Raw genomic sequence first — 18,227 nt, 5'->3', positions numbered from 1 at the left:
ATCATTGAGGTATACTCATCTGAGTAGCTGGTCACTGCAAAGTACATCCACAGGAGCCCATGTGCTGCCACCACAAGTGTGTCTGGTCACAAAGAGAGCCTTAGAGGCCAACCGGTTTCACTGGTGAGATTACCAGCATCATCAGGGCAGGCTCAGAAGTTTTGCTGCCTGTGGGAGAGAGGAGCCGGCCTAAAATGGCACTGGGCGGCCAGAGGATGCTACCACGCCCCCCCATGACCACTCCCACCCCACCACCACAGGATGCAGGTGGTGAGTGAGAGGTGGAGGCAGAGGCGTGATGCATCCAATTCTCCGCATGTACGCACGACGTTCCCCCCGCGTCCGCATGCGGTGATGCGGATCAAAGGAGGGAACGCATATATGTGCGGATGATGCAGATCAAAGGAGGGAACGCATATATGTGCGTGCACTTGTACGCATATATGCGTTCCCTCCCTTGATCCGCATCACCGCATGCGGACGCGGGGGGAACGCCGTGCGTACATGCGGAGAATTGGATGCATCACGCCTCTGCCTCCACCTCTCACTCACCACCTGCATCCTGTGGTGGTGGGGTGGGAGTGGTCAAGGGGGGGCGTGGTAGCATCCTCTGGCCGCCCAGTGCCATTTTAGGCCGGCTGAAGGGATGACCCTGGCGGATTGTTCCATGAATGAACTATATCAACTTTAATATCACACCATCCGTACCTGCATATGTCTGTGGTTTAAACACTTGCCTGTGAATCTGTCTCAGAATGTGCTTCTGATTGGGGCACTAACTCTGGTGAATTGCTTGTTGCTCCTGGGGCTTGCGGATGTGTCAGGCTTGCTGTGAATATAAACATTTTTTGTTTACTAGCCCGAAGTGCTTGCCACATACAGTGTGTGCCTATCAATCTACCTCTGTGCACCTGGCCATTGTTATAGCTCATAAATGAGACAGCTTGCCTGACCTGTGGACCTGCACATCAATTATTTTGTGATAACATATGCAGTAAGACCACCTATTGTGATGGATTGAATCTCTCTATCAGCCGTTATTCAGCCTTTTGATCCTGCAAATCACTGGAAATATTATAGCAACACAGCCGGAATCTGATACACCTGTGCTTTTTTCTACTAGGATGTCTTTTTCCATTTAGGTCCTGGACACTTGGCCCTTAAAACCAATGAAACATTGCAGCAACACAGCCAGTATCTGATACACCTGTGCTTTTCTACTAGGATGTCTTTTTCCATTTAGGTCCTGGACACTTGGCCTTTAAAACCAATGATATATTTCTCTCCAAGGTCTTTTGTTTCAATGTTACCTGCTAGGAGTCGCTTCCCCCTTTTTTGCATTAAGATATTTGATGGATTGCGCACTGTCAATATTTTTTTAGGGGATCCCCTACATTTTTCCATCTGGCCTAGACATGGTGGCCCACCTGTGTGTTCTGGTCAATTTTAAATAGATTTACATATATATGTGTTTGTATTTTGGTCATTAATAAAATTTGTACTTTTATATATAATTTATTTCCTCCTGCTTCCTTAGTCTTACATTCGACAAACCAATTAGACTACTTTTATCGAATTGGTTGAAAATCGGTGCCATCAAGTGCAGGCCTGACCAAACGAGGTGACCAATTTTGGGCTGAAATTGGTTGCACTACTCGATTGCGCCTGATGCAAGATGTCGGGCTGAAGTTGGTTGATCAAGTTTGCAGCGGTACGGCAGCAGATTTCGGAACGAGCAACGAAACAACGAAAACCCTGCTGCTGCCCCCCAATGTATAAATGTGCCCCCATGTGTGCACTTATACTTTCCTGTGTCAGCCTCCGCATGGTGTCCTTCCATCCTCCAGGTGGCTTAGCCACATACATGCAGGCGGCGGCGCATAGCTTCTGACGTCATGTGCATAGGGGGTGACACTATGCGCTGCCACCCTCATGTATGCAGAAAAGCCACTGGGAGGATGGATGAACACCACCCAAAGGCTGACACAGGACAGGTAATGTATAAATACATACAGGGACGTGGCGGGCTCTGCCGATTCCCTGAAGATTTCCTGCTGATTGCTGAAATTGGACGGGAATCGGCCGGCAGTATATGGGCAGCTTCGACAAAGATGCAAATCTCTCTCTAATCAGATTTGAGATAAAGAGATAAATGTGTCTCTTTTGTCGAATCTGCCCATAATCTGATGTATGGGCACTGTAAGGCCAATTTTGAGGAAAATCAATTAACCAATTTACCCCAAAACTGTGTTTTCTAACTTTGCCCAAAATTATTGTTCATTTAAATTTTAGAAAATTAATACATTCAAAATGTGAATAGACATAGCACTAGGAAGATAAGCCAGACTGACTAAAATAAACATGCCTATTATCTTTTGAGTCTCATGTGGGTGAAAGTGAGACTTTTGACCTGCCCATGGGTCATCACAAGATTCACTATACAGATTAGCCTTTAAAGTCATTGACATTGTGTAGTGTCATATAGCTGAAAGGGGTAACTGCGTTAAATAGGAATTCTGAAAAGTGAAATGCATCTTCTTTATGACAATGAAGATTTAGTGATCATTAAAAAGGTTCTTTGTCAAGAGCAAACAAGCAGCAACATCACCAGAACAAATTGATCCTTCAGATTGTTTGCAAATGCTTGTAGAAGTGAGGAATTTTTCTAGTGCTTTATGCAGCTGGTATGCAGCTACAAAGTGAAGTCTGAGCAGGTGAAAAGAATCAGTATCAAGAGTTTAGCTGGTTCTACTCCATCCTTCTTTCTTTTTGTGAATTTACTGTGCAAAATGCACTTGGACTGGCTATTGACAAGCTATATATGCAAAATTTGTAGCTTTAATAGCAGCGTTGTGTTCTCGGTTATCACACTGCCTTATTTTAAGGAAAAAATGTAAACCATTAGTTATCCACAATTTTGTGTTCTTACTTAATTTTCCCCCTTTTTCCATTACTAATTTTTTTGTTTAGGAATAATCATTTCTTTAACTAGGCTTATTAAATTGATTTAGGCCTCAATTCACTAAGATCATGCTAGAGATAATAAGGCAAGAGAAAACTTACCTCCACACGTGAGAGAGTTATCTTACCTCTTCATTCCTTAAGTTACCTCTCCTGTAGTTAATTTACCTCCTCTGTAGTTAATTTACCTCCTCTGTAGTTAATTTACCTCTGTAGTTATTTTCACGTGCAGCTAATTAACAGCTTGTCTTTAACTCTGGAGTTATTTTAAGGATTGGAGAGTTAATTTAAAGACAGAAGAGTTAACTTTAGGCTTGCCTGAGGTAAAATGTTTCTGAATACTACATGCCTTATCACCATGGTAACAACTCTAGAAGAGTTATTAAAGACAGGAGATAAGTTTAGTGAATTGAGGCCTATGTCAGTTATTGCATTGGAGTTGTAACTTTTTCTTATGTGCTATACACCTCATTAGTGGGTAAGTCTGCACGTAGGCTGTACAAACTTCAGGATTCTTGTTTGATTTCTGGGACATTGGCAAACCATGGACTTTATATCAGAGGCACTGTAGTGACATCCAGTAGAATGCAGTTAATTGGTTGATTGTAATTATGCATAATCCAGACTACTGTTTAACTGAAAGGCTAGGTCTATATTAACATGGCATTTTTCTGACATGGCGTTTTATTTTTAATTTATTTCTTACTGGTGAGTGCACCTTTGTTTTTAGATTCTAGGTTGGGTCATCTGTTGAAAAAAAATAAACATTGAGGTACATAAAATTTTTTTGTCTTTTTTTCCTAATGAAATGTTCATGCACTTTATTTAACCACATAAGGCATTACCTACTACAAAAGCTCTTTGCACATGCACTTTGATAGGGCACAGTTGTTCCTTGCCTTACGCTGGCACATTGGCTCACAGTGATCACAGGGTCAGGAGCCAATGAAATTGAGCTCTGTTGTCACTGACACGGGGACGAGAGAGCTTCAGTGACAGGAGAGAATGGCGAGAGCAATTGGTCCATGAGGCGAGATGTCAGTGAGTGCCATTTTTTTTGTACCAGCAGTCTCTGGTCCTTAAGGGGCCAGAGACTGCTGGTACTCAAGTGGTTAAAGGTTGCTGACAACTTGTCCCCTTGCTGACAGCTTTCTTATGCAAGCTCTTTGTTTTCTGTTTACAATGTATTCCTGATTGACTAGATTCATATGTGATAGTTATTTGAGTGTCTGATTTTAGGAATAATGTGTGTGTGGGGTTATATGAGTGCCTAATTTTAAGGAACTCAATCAAAATGTTTATAACTCATCCATGCAAGCCCAAATGACCTGTATGTGTGTATAACGTGAGTGTGTGTGCGTGTGTGTGTGCGTGCGTGTATTTGTGTGTATTTTAAAGAGGGGGGGAGTAATTGAGGAGAATAGAAACAAATTTCCATTTTCATGCATTACAATGCAGGATCCCCATACAATTCTTTCATAAGTGAACTGAGTGACTTGCTGACCAAGTAGTGCAATGCCTGGCGAAGGATAGGCAAATTTTTAGAATTTTTAACACAGCTGGATGTATGCTAAGAGTGGGGCAGGGGCATGCACTTGATGTCCACAGTTCCTGCACTTTGCCGCTTCTCAGTGACCTGCTTGGAGGCAATCATATTCCACCTTGTGAGCCTGACTTAACGTAGATCAAACCTGAAAACAATATTCTAAGCATTTTCTTTCCAATCATTTCAAGTGCCACACAAGTTACTTTAACCTATGCTTAGCTATATCTGCAAGTAGATCTGACCAATACAGTTTATTACTACCTGAAACCTGCTGATAATGTTGTCATTTTATACAATCAGAAATGGCATGTTGGCAATGAGGACATTTGCTCTTATTATTTTATTTGGGTGGACATTGACTAATTATGGTGTTTGGGATTGTGACACTATGCATTATATATTTGGATGGACACACTAATTACTGTATGCTATTTAGGGGTACATTGTATGTTGTATGGTGGGCACTCTGCTTAATTAATAACTATGTTGTGTGGGGAGGCTCTGTTTAATTATATTATGCTTTGAGGGTTTACTCTGGCTAAGGACATTTTTTGTGGGGAGGGGGGGTTGCTGTCTTATTAAATTACTAGCTGGTGGCCAGGCGTTGCCTGGGTATCTATTTTGCCGGTGTTGGCTCCACCCACTTTCCTAACCCTAACACACAATTACTAAATTACTTAATGACCAAGTGTGTGAGCTTTGCGGTCTTTGGCATCAATAATTTGCATTGAAATAAATTAAATCTGATTGGCTGTGGCTCCACCCCTTTTCTGAATCTGAAACCCAATCACCCAATGGTCAACTGTACCAGGTACAGGTGATTCAATTTGGAAGAGGCTTGTGCCATTAACAGTGCAAGAATGGCAGCAATTAAATATTCCCCCTTGAAAATCAATAGGTGGATTTTGATTGGCTTTTTTAGGCTCCACTCACTTTTCTGATTATTAATCCCAGTCACCCAATGACCAACTGTGCAAAGTTTGAGAACCCTACTATTACCAGTGTAAGAATGGCTGCAGTTTACATTTTCCCAATGAAGTTTGTATTTTTCTCTGCCCACTGATGTCCCGACATTGCTCGGGTATGTATTTGGCTGGTGTTTGCTCTGCCCACTTTTTCTAACCCTAACACACAATTACTAAATGACCAAGTTTGTGAGCTTTGCAGTCTTTGGCATCAATAATTTGCATTGAAATGAAACAAATTTGATTGGCTGTTTCTGGCTCCACCCCTTTTTTGAATTTGAACCCCAGTTACCCAATGACCAACTGTAACAGGTTTAAGTCTTGTGCCATTAACAGTGCAAGAATGGCAGCAATTACATATTCCCCTCAAAAATCAATAGGTGAATGTTGATTGGCTTTTGTAGGCTCCACCCACTTTTCTGAATATTAATCCCAGTCACCCTATATTCAACTGTGCAAAGTTTGAGAACCCTACCATTAACAGTGTAAGAATGGCTGCTGTTTACATTTTCCAAGTGAAATTTGTATTTTGTCTCCACCCACTGATGACCCAGTTGTTGTCCGGTTATGTATCTGGCTGGTGTTAGCTGTACCCACTTTTCCTAACCCTAACACAATTAATCAATTACCAAGTTTGTGAGCTTTGCGGTGTTTGGCATCAATAATTTGCTTTGGAATGAAACAAATCTGATTGGCTGTTTGTGGCTCCACCCCCTTTCTCAATTTGAACCCTAGTCAGCCAATGATCAACTGTACCAGGTTTTAGCCTTGTGCCATTAACAGTGCAAGAATGGCAGCAATGTAAATATTTCCCCTTGAAAATCAATAGGTGTATTTTGATTGGCTTTTATAGGCTCCACCCACTTTTCTGAATATTAATCCTAGTCACCCAGCGACCAACTGTGCAAAGTTTGAGAACCATACCATTAACAATGTAAGAATGGCTGCAGTTTACATTTTCGCAGTGAAATTTGTATTTTTCTCCACCACTTTTTGATTATGAATAAACATACATGTATCCAGGCACATCGCCTCTAGTTAGGACATTAAATAAATTATTAGGGAAAGGGAGGTGCTGAAGGGGGTGTGGCTAGAAACAGCAAAAATCAATTAACCCTTCGCACACTCACATGCAAATGTTCAAACAAATGCATTCACAGATTTACTCATCCAGGCACAACTGCTATCCCTACAGCTAAATTAAAAGCCAGGGTTTTAGTTCACAGAAGAATGCATTCTTATGCTTAGTCACCTATACTGCGTAGAAGTACCCAGGTAAACATAGGTGTCCTAACTCTGGCCCTGTAACATGCATAGTGCAGACATGCAAACACATTCATTGCATCAAACCTATCAATGGATTAGGAGCACACATCCTAACTTCCTCTCCTGGGAAAGACAGTGCATCTTACCAATCGCACAAGGGAGCTAATGTTATGTGTCCATGTGCACCATGCGCATACACCAGCATAAGCTGTCTGCATGCTGACAAACATACAGGGGAAGGGGGGAGTGCACCGAATTAGACCCTAGCCACAGGGGTCAATGATAAGAATAAACATACATGTATCCAGGCACATCGCCTCTAGTTAGGACATTAAATAAATTATTAGGGAAAGGGAGGTGCTGAAGGGGGTGTGGCTAGAAACAGCAAAAATCAATTAACCCTTCGCACACTCACATGCAAATGTTCAAACAAATGCATTCACAGATTTACTCATCCAGGCACAACTGCTATCCCTACAGCTAAATTAAAAGCCAGGGTTTTAGTTCACAGAAGAATGCATTCTTATGCTTAGTCACCTATACTGCGTAGAAGTACCCAGGTAAACATAGGTGTCCTAACTCTGGCCCTGTAACATGCATAGTGCAGACATGCAAACACATTCATTGCATCAAACCTATCAATGGATTAGGAGCACACATCCTAACTTCCTCTCCTGGGAAAGACAGTGCATCTTACCAATCGCACAAGGGAGCTAATGTTATGTGTCCATGTGCACCATGCGCATACACCAGCATAAGCTGTCTGCATGCTGACAAACATACAGGGGAAGGAGGGAGTGCACCGAATTAGACCCTAGCCACAGGGGTCAATGATAAGAATAAACATACATGTATCCAGGCACATCGCCTCTAGTTAGGACATTAAATAAATTATTAGGGAAAGGGAGGTGCTGAAGGGGGTGTGGCTAGAAACAGCAAAAATCAATTAACCCTTCGCACACTCACATGCAAATGTTCAAACAAATGCATTCACAGATTTACTCATCCAGGCACAACTGCTATCCCTACAGCTAAATTAAAAGCCAGGGTTTTAGTTCACAGAAGAATGCATTCTTATGCTTAGTCACCTATACTGCGTAGAAGTACCCAGGTAAACATAGGTGTCCTAACTCTGGCCCTGTAACATGCATAGTGCAGACATGCAAACACATTCATTGCATCAAACCTATCAATGGATTAGGAGCACACATCCTAACTTCCTCTCCTGGGAAAGACAGTGCATCTTACCAATCGCACAAGGGAGCTAATGTTATGTGTCCATGTGCACCATGCGCATACACCAGCATAAGCTGTCTGCATGCTGACAAACATACAGGGGAAGGGGGGAGTGCACCGAATTAGACCCTAGCCACAGGGGTCAATGATAAGAATAAACATACATGTATCCAGGCACATCGCCTCTAGTTAGGACATTAAATAAATTATTAGGGAAAGGGAGGTGCTGAAGGGGGTGTGGCTAGAAACAGCAAAAATCAATTAACCCTTCGCACACTCACATGCAAATGTTCAAACAAATGCATTCACAGATTTACTCATCCAGGCACAACTGCTATCCCTACAGCTAAATTAAAAGCCAGGGTTTTAGTTCACAGAAGAATGCATTCTTATGCTTAGTCACCTATACTGCGTAGAAGTACCCAGGTAAACATAGGTGTCCTAACTCTGGCCCTGTAACATGCATAGTGCAGACATGCAAACACATTCATTGCATCAAACCTATCAATGGATTAGGAGCACACATCCTAACTTCCTCTCCTGGGAAAGACAGTGCATCTTACCAATCGCACAAGGGAGCTAATGTTATGTGTCCATGTGCACCATGCGCATACACCAGCATAAGCTGTCTGCATGCTGACAAACATACAGGGGAAGGGGGGAGTGCACCGAATTAGACCCTAGCCACAGGGGTCAATGATAAGAATAAACATACATGTATCCAGGCACATCGCCTCTAGTTAGGACATTCAATAAATTATTAGGGAAAGGGAGGTGCTGAAGGGGGTGTGGCTAGAAACAGCAAAAATCAATTAACCCTTCGCACACTCACATGCAAATGTTCAAACAAATGCATTCACAGATTTACTCATCCAGGCACAACTGCTATCCCTACAGCTAAATTAAAAGCCAGGGTTTTAGTTCACAGAAGAATGCATTCTTATGCTTAGTCACCTATACTGCGTAGAAGTACCCAGGTAAACATAGGTGTCCTAACTCTGGCCCTGTAACATGCATAGTGCAGACATGCAAACACATTCATTGCATCAAACCTATCAATGGATTAGGAGCACACATCCTAACTTCCTCTCCTGGGAAAGACAGTGCATCTTACCAATCGCACAAGGGAGCTAATGTTATGTGTCCATGTGCACCATGCGCATACACCAGCATAAGCTGTCTGCATGCTGACAAACATACAGGGGAAGGGGGGAGTGCACCGAATTAGACCCTAGCCACAGGGGTCAATGATAAGAATAAACATACATGTATCCAGGCACATCGCCTCTAGTTAGGACATTAAATAAATTATTAGGGAAAGGGAGGTGCTGAAGGGGGTGTGGCTAGAAACAGCAAAAATCAATTAACCCTTCGCACACTCACATGCAAATGTTCAAACAAATGCATTCACAGATTTACTCATCCAGGCACAACTGCTATCCCTACAGCTAAATTAAAAGCCAGGGTTTTAGTTCACAGAAGAATGCATTCTTATGCTTAGTCACCTATACTGCGTAGAAGTACCCAGGTAAACATAGGTGTCCTAACTCTGGCCCTGTAACATGCATAGTGCAGACATGCAAACACATTCATTGCATCAAACCTATCAATGGATTAGGAGCACACATCCTAACTTCCTCTCCTGGGAAAGACAGTGCATCTTACCAATCGCACAAGGGAGCTAATGTTATGTGTCCATGTGCACCATGCGCATACACCAGCATAAGCTGTCTGCATGCTGACAAACATACAGGGGAAGGGGGGAGTGCACCGAATTAGACCCTAGCCACAGGGGTCAATGATAAGAATAAACATACATGTATCCAGGCACATCGCCTCTAGTTAGGACATTAAATAAATTATTAGGGAAAGGGAGGTGCTGAAGGGGGTGTGGCTAGAAACAGCAAAAATCAATTAACCCTTCGCACACTCACATGCAAATGTTCAAACAAATGCATTCACAGATTTACTCATCCAGGCACAACTGCTATCCCTACAGCTAAATTAAAAGCCAGGGTTTTAGTTCACAGAAGAATGCATTCTTATGCTTAGTCACCTATACTGCGTAAAAGTACCCAGGTAAACATAGGTGTCCTAACTCTGGCCCTGTAACATGCATAGTGCAGACATGCAAACACATTCATTGCATCAAACCTATCAATGGATTAGGAGCACACATCCTAACTTCCTCTCCTGGGAAAGACAGTGCATCTTACCAATCGCACAAGGGAGCTAATGTTATGTGTCCATGTGCACCATGCGCATACACTAGCATAAGCTGTCTGCATGCTGACAAACATACAGGGGAAGGGGGGAGTGCACCGAATTAGACCCTAGCCACAGGGGTCAATGATAAGAATAAACATACATGTATCCAGGCACATCGCCTCTAGTTAGGACATTAAATAAATTATTAGGGAAAGGGAGGTGCTGAAGGGGGTGTGGCTAGAAACAGCAAAAATCAATTAACCCTTCGCACACTCACATGCAAATGTTCAAACAAATGCATTCACAGATTTACTCATCCAGGCACAACTGCTATCCCTACAGCTAAATTAAAAGCCAGGGTTTTAGTTCACAGAAGAATGCATTCTTATGCTTAGTCACCTATACTGCGTAGAAGTACCCAGGTAAACATACCGTAGGTGTCCTAACTCTGGCCCTGTAACATGCATAGTGCAGACATGCAAACACATTCATTGCATCAAACCTATCAATGGATTAGGAGCACACATCCTAACTTCCTCTCCTGGGAAAGACAGTGCATCTTACCAATCGCACAAGGGAGCTAATGTTATGTGTCCATGTGCACCATGCGCATACACCAGCATAAGCTGTCTGCATGCTGACAAACATACAGGGGAAGGGGGGAGTGCACCGAATTAGACCCTAGCCACAGGGGTCAATGATAAGAATAAACATACATGTATCCAGGCACATCGCCTCTAGTTAGGACATTAAATAAATTATTAGGGAAAGGGAGGTGCTGAAGGGGGTGTGGCTAGAAACAGCAAAAATGAATTAACCCTTCGCACACTCACATGCAAATGTTCAAACAAATGCATTCACAGATTTACTCATCCAGGCACAACTGCTATCCCTACAGCTAAATTAAAAGCCAGGGTTTTAGTTCACAGAAGAATGCATTCTTATGCTTAGTCACCTATACTGCGTAGAAGTACCCAGGTAAACATAGGTGTCCTAACTCTGGCCCTGTAACATGCATAGTGCAGACATGCAAACACATTCATTGCATCAAACCTATCAATGGATTAGGATTTGCTGTTTCTAGCCACACCCCCTTCAGCACCTCCCTTTCCCTAATAATTTATTTAATGTCCTAACTAGAGGCGATGTGCCTGGATACATGTATGTTTATTCTTATCATTGACCCCTGTGGCTAGGGTCTAATTCGGTGCACCCCCCCCTTCCCCTGTATGTTTGTCAGCATGCAGACAGCTTATGCTGGTGTATGCGCATGGTGCACATGGACACATAACATTAGCTCCCTTGTGCGATTGGTAAGATGCACTGTCTTTCCCAGGAGAGGAAGTTAGGATGTGTGCTCCTAATCCATTGATAGGTTTGATGCAATGAATGTGTTTGCATGTCTGCACTATGCATGTTACAGGGCCAGAGTTAGGACACCTATGTTTACCTGGGTACTTCTACGCAGTATAGGTGACTAAGCATAAGAATGCATTCTTCTGTGAACTAAAACCCTGGCTTTTAATTTAGCTGTAGGGATAGCAGTTGTGCCTGGATGAGTAAATCTGTGAATGCATTTGTTTGAACATTTGCATGTGAGTGTGCGAAGGGTTAATTGATTTTTGCTGTTTCTAGCCACACCCCCTTCAGCACCTCCCTTTCCCTAATAATTTATTTAATGTCCTAACTAGAGGCGATGTGCCTGGATACATGTATGTTTATTCTTATCATTGACCCCTGTGGCTAGGGTCTAATTCGGTGCACTCCCCCCTTCCCCTGTATGTTTGTCAGCATGCAGACAGCTTATGCTGGTGTATGCGCATGGTGCACATGGACACATAACATTAGCTCCCTTGTGCGATTGGTAAGATGCACTGTCTTTCCCAGGAGAGGAAGTTAGGATGTGTGCTCCTAATCCATTGATAGGTTTGATGCAATGAATGTGTTTGCATGTCTGCACTATGCATGTTACAGGGCCAGAGTTAGGACACCTATGTTTACCTGGGTACTTCTACGCAGTATAGGTGACTAAGCATAAGAATGCATTCTTCTGTGAACTAAAACCCTGGCTTTTAATTTAGCTGTAGGGATAGCAGTTGTGCCTGGATGAGTAAATCTGTGAATGCATTTGTTTGAACATTTGCATGTGAGTGTGCGAAGGGTTAATTGATTTTTGCTGTTTCTAGCCACACCCCCTTCAGCACCTCCCTTTCCCTAATAATTTATTTAATGTCCTAACTAGAGGCGATGTGCCTGGATACATGTATGTTTATTCTTATCATTGACCCCTGTGACTAGGGTCTAATTCGGTGCACTCCCCCCTTCCCCTGTATGTTTGTCAGCATGCAGACAGCTTATGCTGGTGTATGCGCATGGTGCACATGGACACATAACATTAGCTCCCTTGTGCGATTGGTAAGATGCACTGTCTTTCCCAGGAGAGGAAGTTAGGATGTGTGCTCCTAATCCATTGATAGGTTTGATGCAATGAATGTGTTTGCATGTCTGCACTATGCATGTTACAGGGCCAGAGTTAGGACACCTATGTTTACCTGGGTACTTCTACGCAGTATAGGTGACTAAGCATAAGAATGCATTCTTCTGTGAACTAAAACCCTGGCTTTTAATTTAGCTGTAGGGATAGCAGTTGTGCCTGGATGAGTAAATCTGTGAATGCATTTGTTTGAACATTTGCATGTGAGTGTGCGAAGGGTTAATTGATTTTTGCTGTTTCTAGCCACACCCCCTTCAGCACCTCCCTTTCCCTAATAATTTATTTAATGTCCTAACTAGAGGCGATGTGCCTGGATACATGTATGTTTATTCTTATCATTGACCCCTGTGGCTAGGGTCTAATTCGGTGCACTCCCCCCTTCCCCTGTATGTTTGTCAGCATGCAGACAGCTTATGCTGGTGTATGCGCATGGTGCACATGGACACATAACATTAGCTCCCTTGTGCGATTGGTAAGATGCACTGTCTTTCCCAGGAGAGGAAGTTAGGATGTGTGCTCCTAATCCATTGATAGGTTTGATGCAATGAATGTGTTTGCATGTCTGCACTATGCATGTTACAGGGCCAGAGTTAGGACACCTATGTTTACCTGGGTACTTCTACGCAGTATAGGTGACTAAGCATAAGAATGCATTCTTCTGTGAACTAAAACCCTGGCTTTTAATTTAGCTGTAGGGATAGCAGTTGTGCCTGGATGAGTAAATCTGTGAATGCATTTGTTTGAACATTTGCATGTGAGTGTGCGAAGGGTTAATTGATTTTTGCTGTTTCTAGCCACACCCCCTTCAGCACCTCCCTTTCCCTAATAATTTATTTAATGTCCTAACTAGAGGCGATGTGCCTGGATACATGTATGTTTATTCTTATCATTGACCCCTGTGGCTAGGGTCTAATTCGGTGCACTCCCCCCTTCCCCTGTATGTTTGTCAGCATGCAGACAGCTTATGCTGGTGTATGCGCATGGTGCACATGGACACATAACATTAGCTCCCTTGTGCGATTGGTAAGATGCACTGTCTTTCCCAGGAGAGGAAGTTAGGATGTGTGCTCCTAATCCATTGATAGGTTTGATGCAATGAATGTGTTTGCATGTCTGCACTATGCATGTTACAGGGCCAGAGTTAGGACACCTATGTTTACCTGGGTACTTCTACGCAGTATAGGTGACTAAGCATAAGAATGCATTCTTCTGTGAACTAAAACCCTGGCTTTTAATTTAGCTGTAGGGATAGCAGTTGTGCCTGGATGAGTAAATCTGTGAATGCATTTGTTTGAACATTTGCATGTGAGTGTGCGAAGGGTTAATTGATTTTTGCTGTTTCTAGCCACACCCCCTTCAGCACCTCCCTTTCCCTAATAATTTATTTAATGTCCTAACTAGAGGCGATGTGCCTGGATACATGTATGTTTATTCTTATCATTGACCCCTGTGGCTAGGGTCTAATTCGGTGCACTCCCCCCTTCCCCTGTATGTTTGTCAGCATGCAGACAGCTTATGCTGGTGTATGCGCATGGTGCACATGGACACATAACATTAGCTCCCTTGTGCGATTGGTAAGATGCACTGTCTTTCCCAGGAGAGGAAGTTAGGATGTGTGCTCCTAATCCATTGATAGGTTTGATGCAATGAATGTGTTTGCATGTCTGCACTATGCATGTTACAGGGCCAGAGTTAGGACACCTATGTTTACCTGGGTACTTCTACGCAGTATAGGTGACTAAGCATAAGAATGCATTCTTCTGTGAACTAAAACCCTGGCTTTTAATTTAGCTGTAGGGATAGCAGTTGTGCCTGGATGAGTAAATCTGTGAATGCATTTGTTTGAACATTTGCATGTGAGTGTGCGAAGGGTTAATTGATTTTTGCTGTTTCTAGCCACACCCCCTTCAGCACCTCCCTTTCCCTAATAATTTATTTAATGTCCTAACTAGAGGCGATGTGCCTGGATACATGTATGTTTATTCTTATCATTGACCCCTGTGGCTAGGGTCTAATTCGGTGCACTCCCCCCTTCCCCTGTATGTTTGTCAGCATGCAGACAGCTTATGCTGGTGTATGCGCATGGTGCACATGGACACATAACATTAGCTCCCTTGTGCGATTGGTAAGATGCACTGTCTTTCCCAGGAGAGGAAGTTAGGATGTGTGCTCCTAATCCATTGATAGGTTTGATGCAATGAATGTGTTTGCATGTCTGCACTATGCATGTTACAGGGCCAGAGTTAGGACACCTATGTTTACCTGGGTACTTCTACGCAGTATAGGTGACTAAGCATAAGAATGCATTCTTCTGTGAACTAAAACCCTGGCTTTTAATTTAGCTGTAGGGATAGCAGTTGTGCCTGGATGAGTAAATCTGTGAATGCATTTGTTTGAACATTTGCATGTGAGTGTGCGAAGGGTTAATTGATTTTTGCTGTTTCTAGCCACACCCCCTTCAGCACCTCCCTTTCCCTAATAATTTATTTAATGTCCTAACTAGAGGCGATGTGCCTGGATACATGTATGTTTATTCTTATCATTGACCCCTGTGGCTAGGGTCTAATTCGGTGCACTCCCCCCTTCCCCTGTATGTTTGTCAGCATGCAGACAGCTTATGCTGGTGTATGCGCATGGTGCACATGGACACATAACATTAGCTCCCTTGTGCGATTGGTAAGATGCACTGTCTTTCCCAGGAGAGGAAGTTAGGATGTGTGCTCCTAATCCATTGATAGGTTTGATGCAATGAATGTGTTTGCATGTCTGCACTATGCATGTTACAGGGCCAGAGTTAGGACACCTATGTTTACCTGGGTACTTCTACGCAGTATAGGTGACTAAGCATAAGAATGCATTCTTCTGTGAACTAAAACCCTGGCTTTTAATTTAGCTGTAGGGATAGCAGTTGTGCCTGGATGAGTAAATCTGTGAATGCATTTGTTTGAACATTTGCATGTGAGTGTGCGAAGGGTTAATTGATTTTTGCTGTTTCTAGCCACACCCCCTTCAGCACCTCCCTTTCCCTAATAATTTATTTAATGTCCTAACTAGAGGCGATGTGCCTGGATACATGTATGTTTATTCTTATCATTGACCCCTGTGGCTAGGGTCTAATTCGGTGCACTCCCCCCTTCCCCTGTATGTTTGTCAGCATGCAGACAGCTTATGCTGGTGTATGCGCATGGTGCACATGGACACATAACATTAGCTCCCTTGTGCGATTGGTAAGATGCACTGTCTTTCCCAGGAGAGGAAGTTAGGATGTGTGCTCCTAATCCATTGATAGGTTTGATGCAATGAATGTGTTTGCATGTCTGCACTATGCATGTTACAGGGCCAGAGTTAGGACACCTATGTTTACCTGGGTACTTCTACGCAGTATAGGTGACTAAGCATAAGAATGCATTCTTCTGTGAACTAAAACCCTGGCTTTTAATTTAGCTGTAGGGATAGCAGTTGTGCCTGGATGAGTAAATCTGTGAATGCATTTGTTTGAACATTTGCATGTGAGTGTGCGAAGGGTTAATTGATTTTTGCTGTTTCTAGCCACACCCCCTTCAGCACCTCCCTTTCCCTAATAATTTATTTAATGTCCTAACTAGAGGCGATGTGCCTGGATACATGTATGTTTATTCTTATCATTGACCCCTGTGGCTAGGGTCTAATTCGGTGCACTCCCCCCTTCCCCTGTATGTTTGTCAGCATGCAGACAGCTTATGCTGGTGTATGCGCATGGTGCACATGGACACATAACATTAGCTCCCTTGTGCGATTGGTAAGATGCACTGTCTTTCCCAGGAGAGGAAGTTAGGATGTGTGCTCCTAATCCATTGATAGGTTTGATGCAATGAATGTGTTTGCATGTCTGCACTATGCATGTTACAGGGCCAGAGTTAGGACACCTATGTTTACCTGGGTACTTCTACGCAGTATAGGTGACTAAGCATAAGAATGCATTCTTCTGTGAACTAAAACCCTGGCTTTTAATTTAGCTGTAGGGATAGCAGTTGTGCCTGGATGAGTAAATCTGTGAATGCATTTGTTTGAACATTTGCATGTGAGTGTGCGAAGGGTTAATTGATTTTTGCTGTTTCTAGCCACACCCCCTTCAGCACCTCCCTTTCCCTAATAATTTATTTAATGTCCTAACTAGAGGCGATGTGCCTGGATACATGTATGTTTATTCTTATCATTGACCCCTGTGGCTAGGGTCTAATTCGGTGCACTCCCCCCTTCCCCTGTATGTTTGTCAGCATGCAGACAGCTTATGCTGGTGTATGCGCATGGTGCACATGGACACATAACATTAGCTCCCTTGTGCGATTGGTAAGATGCACTGTCTTTCCCAGGAGAGGAAGTTAGGATGTGTGCTCCTAATCCATTGATAGGTTTGATGCAATGAATGTGTTTGCATGTCTGCACTATGCATGTTACAGGGCCAGAGTTAGGACACCTATGTTTACCTGGGTACTTCTACGCAGTATAGGTGACTAAGCATAAGAATGCATTCTTCTGTGAACTAAAACCCTGGCTTTTAATTTAGCTGTAGGGATAGCAGTTGTGCCTGGATGAGTAAATCTGTGAATGCATTTGTTTGAACATTTGCATGTGAGTGTGCGAAGGGTTAATTGATTTTTGCTGTTTCTAGCCACACCCCCTTCAGCACCTCCCTTTCCCTAATAATTTATTTAATGTCCTAACTAGAGGCGATGTGCCTGGATACATGTATGTTTATTCTTATCATTGACCCCTGTGGCTAGGGTCTAATTCGGTGCACTCCCCCCTTCCCCTGTATGTTTGTCAGCATGCAGACAGCTTATGCTGGTGTATGCGCATGGTGCACATGGACACATAACATTAGCTCCCTTGTGCGATTGGTAAGATGCACTGTCTTTCCCAGGAGAGGAAGTTAGGATGTGTGCTCCTAATCCATTGATAGGTTTGATGCAATGAATGTGTTTGCATGTCTGCACTATGCATGTTACAGGGCCAGAGTTAGGACACCTATGTTTACCTGGGTACTTCTACGCAGTATAGGTGACTAAGCATAAGAATGCATTCTTCTGTGAACTAAAACCCTGGCTTTTAATTTAGCTGTAGGGATAGCAGTTGTGCCTGGATGAGTAAATCTGTGAATGCATTTGTTTGAACATTTGCATGTGAGTGTGCGAAGGGTTAATTGATTTTTGCTGTTTCTAGCCACACCCCCTTCAGCACCTCCCTTTCCCTAATAATTTATTTAATGTCCTAACTAGAGGCGATGTGCCTGGATACATGTATGTTTATTCTTATCATTGACCCCTGTGGCTAGGGTCTAATTCGGTGCACTCCCCCCTTCCCCTGTATGTTTGTCAGCATGCAGACAGCTTATGCTGGTGTATGCGCATGGTGCACATGGACACATAACATTAGCTCCCTTGTGCGATTGGTAAGATGCACTGTCTTTCCCAGGAGAGGAAGTTAGGATGTGTGCTCCTAATCCATTGATAGGTTTGATGCAATGAATGTGTTTGCATGTCTGCACTATGCATGTTACAGGGCCAGAGTT

Source organism: Hyperolius riggenbachi, chromosome 2, assembly GCF_040937935.1.
Source record: "Hyperolius riggenbachi isolate aHypRig1 chromosome 2, aHypRig1.pri, whole genome shotgun sequence".
In the NCBI taxonomy this organism is placed as follows: domain Eukaryota; kingdom Metazoa; phylum Chordata; class Amphibia; order Anura; family Hyperoliidae; genus Hyperolius; species Hyperolius riggenbachi.
Note: the sequence above shows the minus strand (reverse complement) of the source record.